The sequence below is a fragment of the Bufo bufo genome, chromosome 4 (genome assembly GCF_905171765.1).
Source record: "Bufo bufo chromosome 4, aBufBuf1.1, whole genome shotgun sequence".
In the NCBI taxonomy this organism is placed as follows: Eukaryota; Metazoa; Chordata; class Amphibia; order Anura; family Bufonidae; genus Bufo; species Bufo bufo.
The window spans coordinates 253,349,149-253,356,519 of NC_053392.1; positions in this window are offsets into that span (position 1 = coordinate 253,349,149).

The following is a 7,371-nucleotide window of genomic DNA, read 5'->3' on the forward strand; positions in this document are numbered from 1 at the left end:
TTGAGCGAACACCTGGATGTTCGGGTTCGAGAAGTTCGGCCGAACTTCCCGGAAATGTTCGGGTTCGGGATCCGAACCCGATCCGAACTTCGTCCCGAACCCGAACCCCATTGAAGTCAATGGGGACCCGAACTTTTCGGCACTAAAAAGGCTGTAAAACAGCCCAGGAAAGAGCTAGAGGGCTGCAAAAGGCAGCAACATGTAGGTAAATCCCCTGCAAACAAATGTGGATAGCGAAATGAATTAAAATAAAAAAAATAAATAAAAAAATGACCCAATATCAATTGGACAGAGGTCCCATAGCAGAGAATCTGGTTTCACGTCAGCAGAGAATCAGTCTCTTCATGCCATAGCAAAGAATCTGGCTTCATGTCAGCACAGAATCAGTCTCTTCATGCCATAGCAGAGAATCTGGCTTCATGTCAGCACAGAATCTGTCTTCATGTCATAGCAGAGAATCAGGCTTCACGTCACCCACCACTGGAACAGGCCACTGTCACACATTTAGGCCCCGGCACCCAGACAGAGGAGAGCGGTCCCGTAACAGAGAATCTGGCCTTATGTCAGCGCAGAATCTGTCTTCATGTCATAGCAGAGAATCAAGCTTCACGTCACCCACCACTGGAACAGGCCACTGTCACACATTTAGGCCCAGGCACCCAGTCAGAGGAGAGAGGTCCCGTAACAGAGAATCTGGCTTGATGTCAGCACAGAATCTGTCTTCATGTCATAGCAGAGAATCAGGCTTCACGTCACCCACCACTGGAACAGGCCACTGTCACACATTTAGGCCCAGGCACCCAGTCAGAGGAGAGAGGTCCCGTAACAGAGAATCTGGCCTTATGTCAGCACAGAATCTGTCTTCATGTCATAGCAGAGAATCAGGCTTCACGTCACCCACCACTGGAACAAGCCACTGTCACATATTTAGGCCCCGGCACCCAGGCAGAGGAGAGAAGTCCCGTAACAGAGAATCTGGCCTTAATTCAGCGCAGAATCTGTATTCATGTCATAGCAGAGAATCAGGCTTCACGTCACCCACCACTGGAACAGGCCACTGTCACACATTTAGACCCAGGCAGAGGAGAGAGGTCCCGTAACAGAGAATCTGGCCTGATGTCAGCACAGAATCTGTCTTCATGTCATAGCAGAGAATCAGGCTTCACGTCACCCACCACTGGAACAGGCCACTGTCACACATTTAGGCCCCGGCACCCAGACAGAGGAGAGCGGTCCCGTAACAGAGAATCTGGCCTTATGTCAGCGCAGAATCTGTATTCATGTCATAGCAGAGAATCAGGCTTCACGTCACCCACCACTGGAACAGGCCACTGTCACACATTTAGGCCCAGGTACCCAGGCAGAGGAGAGAGGTCCCGTAACAGAGAATCTGGCCTGATGTCAGCGCAGAATCTGTCTTCATGTCATAGCAGAGAATCAGGCTTCACGTCACCCACCACTGGAACAGGCCACTGTCACACATTTAGGCCCCGGCACCCAGACAGAGGAGAGCGGTCCCGTAACAGAGAATCTGGCCTTATGTCAGCGCAGAATCTGTATTCATGTCATAGCAGAGAATCAGGCTTCACGTCACCCACCACTGGAACAGGCCACTGTCACACATTTAGGCCCAGGTACCCAGGCAGAGGAGAGAGGTCCCGTAACAGAGAATCTGGCCTGATGTCAGCGCAGAATCTGTCTTCATGTCATAGCAGAGAATCAGGCTTCACGTCACCCACCACTGGAACAGGCCACTGTCACACATTTAGACCCAGGCAGAGGAGAGAGGTCCCGTAACAGAGAATCTGGCCTGATGTAAGCACAGAATCTGTCTTCATGTCACCCACCACTGGAACAGGCCACTGTCACATATTTAGGCCCAGGCACCCAGGCAGAGGAGAGAGGTCGCGTAACAGAGAATCTGGCTTCATGTCAGCACAGAATAAGTCTTCATGTCATAGCAGAGAATCAGGCTTCACGTCACCCACCACTGGAACAGGCCACTGTCACACATTTAGGCCCCGGCACCCAGACAGAGGAGAGGTTCATTCAACTTTGGGTTGCCCCGCAATATAATGGTAAAATGAAATTAAAAATAGTATTGAATGAGGAAGTGCCCTGGAGTAGAATAATATATTGTTAAGGGGAGGTAGTTAATATCTAATCTGCACAAGGGATGGACAGGTCCTGTGGGATCCATGCCTGGTTCATTTTTATGAACGTCAGCTTGTCCACATTGGCTGTAGACAGGCGGCTGCGTTTGTCTGTAATGACGCCCCCTGCCGTGCTGAATACACGTTCAGACAAAACGCTGGCCGCCGGGCAGGCCAGCACCTCCAAGGCATAAAAGGCTAGCTCTGGCCACGTGGACAATTTGGAGACCCAGAAGTTGAATGGGGCCGAACCATCAGTCAGTACGTGGAGGGGTGTGCACAGGTACTGTTCCACCATGTTAGTGAAATGTTGCCTCCTGCTAACACGTTCCGTATCAGGTGGTGGTGCACTTAGCTGTGGCGTGGTGACAAAACTTTTCCACATCTCTGCCATGCTAACCCTGCCCTCAGAGGAGCTGGCCGTGACACAGCTGCGTTGGCGACCTCTTGCTCCTCCTCTGCCTTCGCCTTGGGCTTCCACTTGTTCCCCTGTGACATTTGGGAATGCTCTCAGTAGCGCGTCTACCAACGTGCGTTTGTACTCGCGCATCTTCCTATCACGCTCCAGTGTAGGAAGTAAGGTGGGCACATTGTCTTTGTACCGGGGATCCAGCAAGGTGGCAACCCAGTAGTCCGCACACGTTAAAATGTGGGCAACTCTGCTGTCGTTGCGCAGGCACTGCAGCATGTAGTCGCTCATGTGTGCCAGGCTGCCCAGAGGTAAGGACAAGCTGTCCTCTGTGGGAGGCGTATCGTCATCGTCCTGTGTTTCCCCCCAGCCACGCACCAGTGATGGGCCCGAGCTGCTTTGGGTGCCACCCCGCTGTGAACATGCTTCATCCTCATCCTCCTCCACCTCATCCTCGTCCTCCAGTAGTGGGCCCTGTCTGGCCACATTTGTACCTGGCCTCTGGTGTTGCAAAAAACCTCCCTCTGAGTCACTTTGAAGAGACTGGCCTGAAAGTGCTAAAAATGACCCCTCTTCCTCCTGGGCCACCTCCTCTTCCATCATCGCCCTAAGTGTTTTCTCAAGGAGACATAGAAGTGGTATTGTAACGCTGATAACGGCGTCATCGCCACTGGCCATGTTGGTGGAGTACTTGAAACAGCGCAACAGGGCACACAGGTCTCGCATGGAGGCCCAGTCATTGGTGGTGAAGTGTGTCTGATCCGCAGTGCGACTGACCCGTGCGTGCTGCAGCTGAAACTCCACTATGGCCTGCTGCTGCTCGCACAGTCTGTCCAGCATATGCAAGGTGGAGTTCCACCTGGTGGGTACGTCGCATATGAGGCGGTGAGCGGGAAGGCCGAAGTTACGCTGTAGCGCAGACAGGCGAGCAGCGGCAGGGTGTGAACGCCGGAAGCGCGAACAGACGGCCCGCACTTTATGCAGCAGCTCTGACATGTCGGGGTAGTTGCGAATGAACTTCTGCACCACCAAATTCAGCACATGCGCCAGGCAAGGGATGTGCGTCAAACCGGCTAGTCCCAAAGCTGCAACGAGATTTCGCCCATTATCGCACACCACCAGGCCGGGCTTGAGGCTCACCGGCAGCAACCACTCATCGGTCTGTTGTTCTATACCCCGCCACAACTCCTGTGCGGTGTGGGGCCTGTCCCCCAAACATATGAGTTTCAGAATGGCCTGCTGACGTTTACCCCGGGCTGTGCTGAAGTTGGTGGTGAAGGTGTGTGGCTGACTGGATGAGCAGGTGGAAGAAGAGGAGGAGGAAGCTGAGTAGGAGGAGGAGGAGACAGGAGGCAAAGAATGTTGCCCTGCGATCCTTGGCGGCGGAAGGACGTGCGCCAAACAGCTCTCCGCCTGGGGCCCAGCCGCCACTACATTTACCCAGTGTGCAGTTAGGGAGATATAGCGTCCCTGGCCGTGCTTACTGGTCCACGTATCTGTGGTTAGGTGGACCTTGCCACAGATGGCGTTGCGCAGTGCACACTTGATTTTATCGGACACTTGGTTGTGCAGGGAAGGCACGGCTCTCTTGGAGAAGTAGTGGCGGCTGGGAACAACATACTGTGGGACAGCAAGTGACATGAGCTGTTTGAAGCTGTGTGTGTCCACCAGCCTAAATGACAGCATTTCATAGGCCAGTAGTTTAGAAATGCTGGCATTCAGGGCCAGGGATCGAGGGTGGCTAGGTGGGAATTTACGCTTTCTCTCAAATGTTTGTGAGATGGAGAGCTGAACGCTGCCGTGTGACATGGTTGAGATGCTTGGTGACGCAGGTGGTGGTGTTGGTGGTACATCCCATGTTTGCTGGGCGGGAGGTGCCAACGTTCCTCCAGAGGCAGAGGAAGAGGCCGAGGCGGCGGCAGCAGCAGCAGAAGAGGCCGAGGCAGCAGCAGAAGAGGCCGAGGCGGCAGCAGCAGAAGAGGCAGCAGGGGGAGCCTGAGTGACTTCCTTGTTTTTAAGGTGTTTACTCCACTGCAGTTCATGCTTTGCATGCAGGTGCCTGGTCATGCAGGTTGTGCTAAGGTTCAGAACGTTAATGCCTCGCTTCAGGCTCTGATGGCACAGCGTGCAAACCACTCAGGTCTTGTCGTCAGCACATTGTTTGAAGAAGTGCCATGCCAGGGAACTCCTTGAAGCTGCCTTTGGGGTGCTCGGTCTCAGATGGCGGCGGTCAGTAGCAGGCGAAGTCTCTTGGCGGCGGGTGTTCTGATTTTGCCCACTGCTCCCTCTTTTGCTACGCTGTTGGCTCGGTGTCACCACTGCCTCTTCCTCCGAACTGTGAAAGTCAGTGGCACGACCTTCATTCCATGTGGGGTCTAGGACCCCATCGTCCCCTGCATCGTCTTCCACCCAGTCTTGACCCCTGACCTCCTGTTCAGTCTGCACACTGCAGAAAGACGCAGCAGTTGGCACCTGTGTTTCGTCATCATCAGAGACGTGCTGAGTTGGTATTCCCATGTCCTCATCATCAGGAAAAATAAGTGGTTGTGCGTTCGTGCATTCTATCTCTTCCACCCCTGGGGAAGGGCTAGGTGGATGCCCTTGGGAAACCCTGGCAGCAGAGCCTTCAAACAGCATAAGAGACTGCTGCATAACTTGAGGCTCAGACAGTTTCCCTGATATGCATGGGGGTGATGTGACAGACCGATGGGCTTGGTTTTCATGCGCCATCTGTGCGCTTTCTGCAGAAGACTGGGTGGGAGATAATGTGAACGTGCTCGATCCACTGTCGGCCACCCAATTGACTAATGCCTGCACCTGCTCAGGCCTTACCATCCTTAGAACGGCATTGGGCCCCACCAAATATCGCTGTAAATTCTGCTGGCTACTGGGACCTGAGGTAGTTGGTTCACTAGGACGTGTGGCTGTGGCAGAACGGCCACGTCCTCTCCCAGCACCAGAGGGTACACTAACACCACCACGACCATGTCCACGTCCGCGTCCCTTATTAGATGTTTTCCTCATTGTTCCCGTTCACAACAATTTTGAGAATGGCAAATTTGGGAATGCTTTTTCAACCCAGAACAAAAAGTCTGCTTTTACGGTCACTACAAATAACTTGACCAGCTAAAACTGTGCAGATTTGGTTGAATAGAGATGTGAGACCTGTTTTTTTTTTGCGCTGTGTGACAGTTATAGGTTTAATCACAGAATGACACTTCTATCAGCACGCTAGCGTGTGTCTTAGGTTTTTCTGAATCACACTATCAATACCTTCAATGTAAGATTTTCTTTTTGGGATAGATTTCAAGTAGGCCTCAAATACCACAAACTAGTTATTTTCAGAATGGCAAATTTGGGAATGCTTTTTCAACCCAGAACAAAAAGTCTGCTTTTACGGTCACTACAAATAACTTGACCAGCTAAAACTGTGCAGATTTGGTTGAATAGAGATGTGAGACCTGTTTTTTTTTTTGCGCTGTGTGACAGTTATAGGTTTAATCACAGAATGACACTTCTATCAGCACGCTAGCGTGTGTCTTAGGTTTTTCTGAATCACACTATCAATACCTTCAATGTAAGATTTTCTTTTTGGGATAGATTTCAAGTAGGCCTCAAATACCACAAACTAGTTATTTTCAGAATGGCAAATTTGGGAATGCTTTTTCAACCCAGAACAAAAAGTCTGCTTTTACGGTCACTACAAATAACTTGACCAGCTAAAACTGTGCAGATTTGGTTGAATAGAGATGTGAGACCTGTTTTTTTTTGCGCTGTGTGACAGTTATAGGTTTAATCACAGAATGACACTTCTATCAGCACGCTAGCGTGTGTCTTAGGTTTTTCTGAATCACACTATCAATACCTTCAATGTAAGATTTTCTTTTTGGGATAGATTTCAAGTAGGCCTCAAATACCACAAACTAGTAATTTTGAGAATGGCAAATTTGGGAATGCTTTTTCAACCCAGAACAAAAAGTCTGCTTTTACGGTCACTACAAATAACTTGACCAGCTAAAACTGTGCAGATTTGGTTGAATAGAGATGTGAGACCTGTTTTTTTTTTGCGCTGTGTGACAGTTATAGGTTTAATCACAGAATGACACTTCTATCAGCACGCTAGCGTGTGTCTTAGGTTTTTCTGAATCACACTATCAATACCTTCAATGTAAGATTTTCTTTTTGGGATAGATTTCAAGTAGGCCTCAAATACCACAAACTAGTTATTTTCAGAATGGCAAATTATGGAATGCTTTTTCAACCCAGAACAAAAAGTCTGCTTTTACGGTCACTACAAATAACTTGACCAGCTAAAACTGTGCAGATTTGGTTGAATAGAGATGTGAGACCTGTTTTTTTTTTGCGCTGTGTGACAGTTATAGGTTTAATCACAGAATGACACTTCTATCAGCACGCTAGCGTGTGTCTTAGGTTTTTCTGAATCACACTATCAATACCTTCAACGTAAGATTTTCTTTTTGGGATAGATTTCAAGTAGGCCTCAAATACCACAAACTAGTAATTTTGAGAATGGCAAATTTGGGAATGCTTTTTCAACCCAGAACAAAAAGTCTGCTTTTACGGTCACTACAAATAACTTGACCAGCTAAAACTGTGCAGATTTGGTTGAATAGAGATGTGAGACCTGTTTTTTTTTGCGCTGTGTGACAGTTATAGGTTTAATCACAGAATGACACTTCTATCAGCACGCTAGCGTGTGTCTTAGGTTTTTCTGAATCACACTATCAATACCTTCAATGTAAGATTTTCTTTTTGGGATAGATTTCAAGTAGGCCTCAAATACCACAA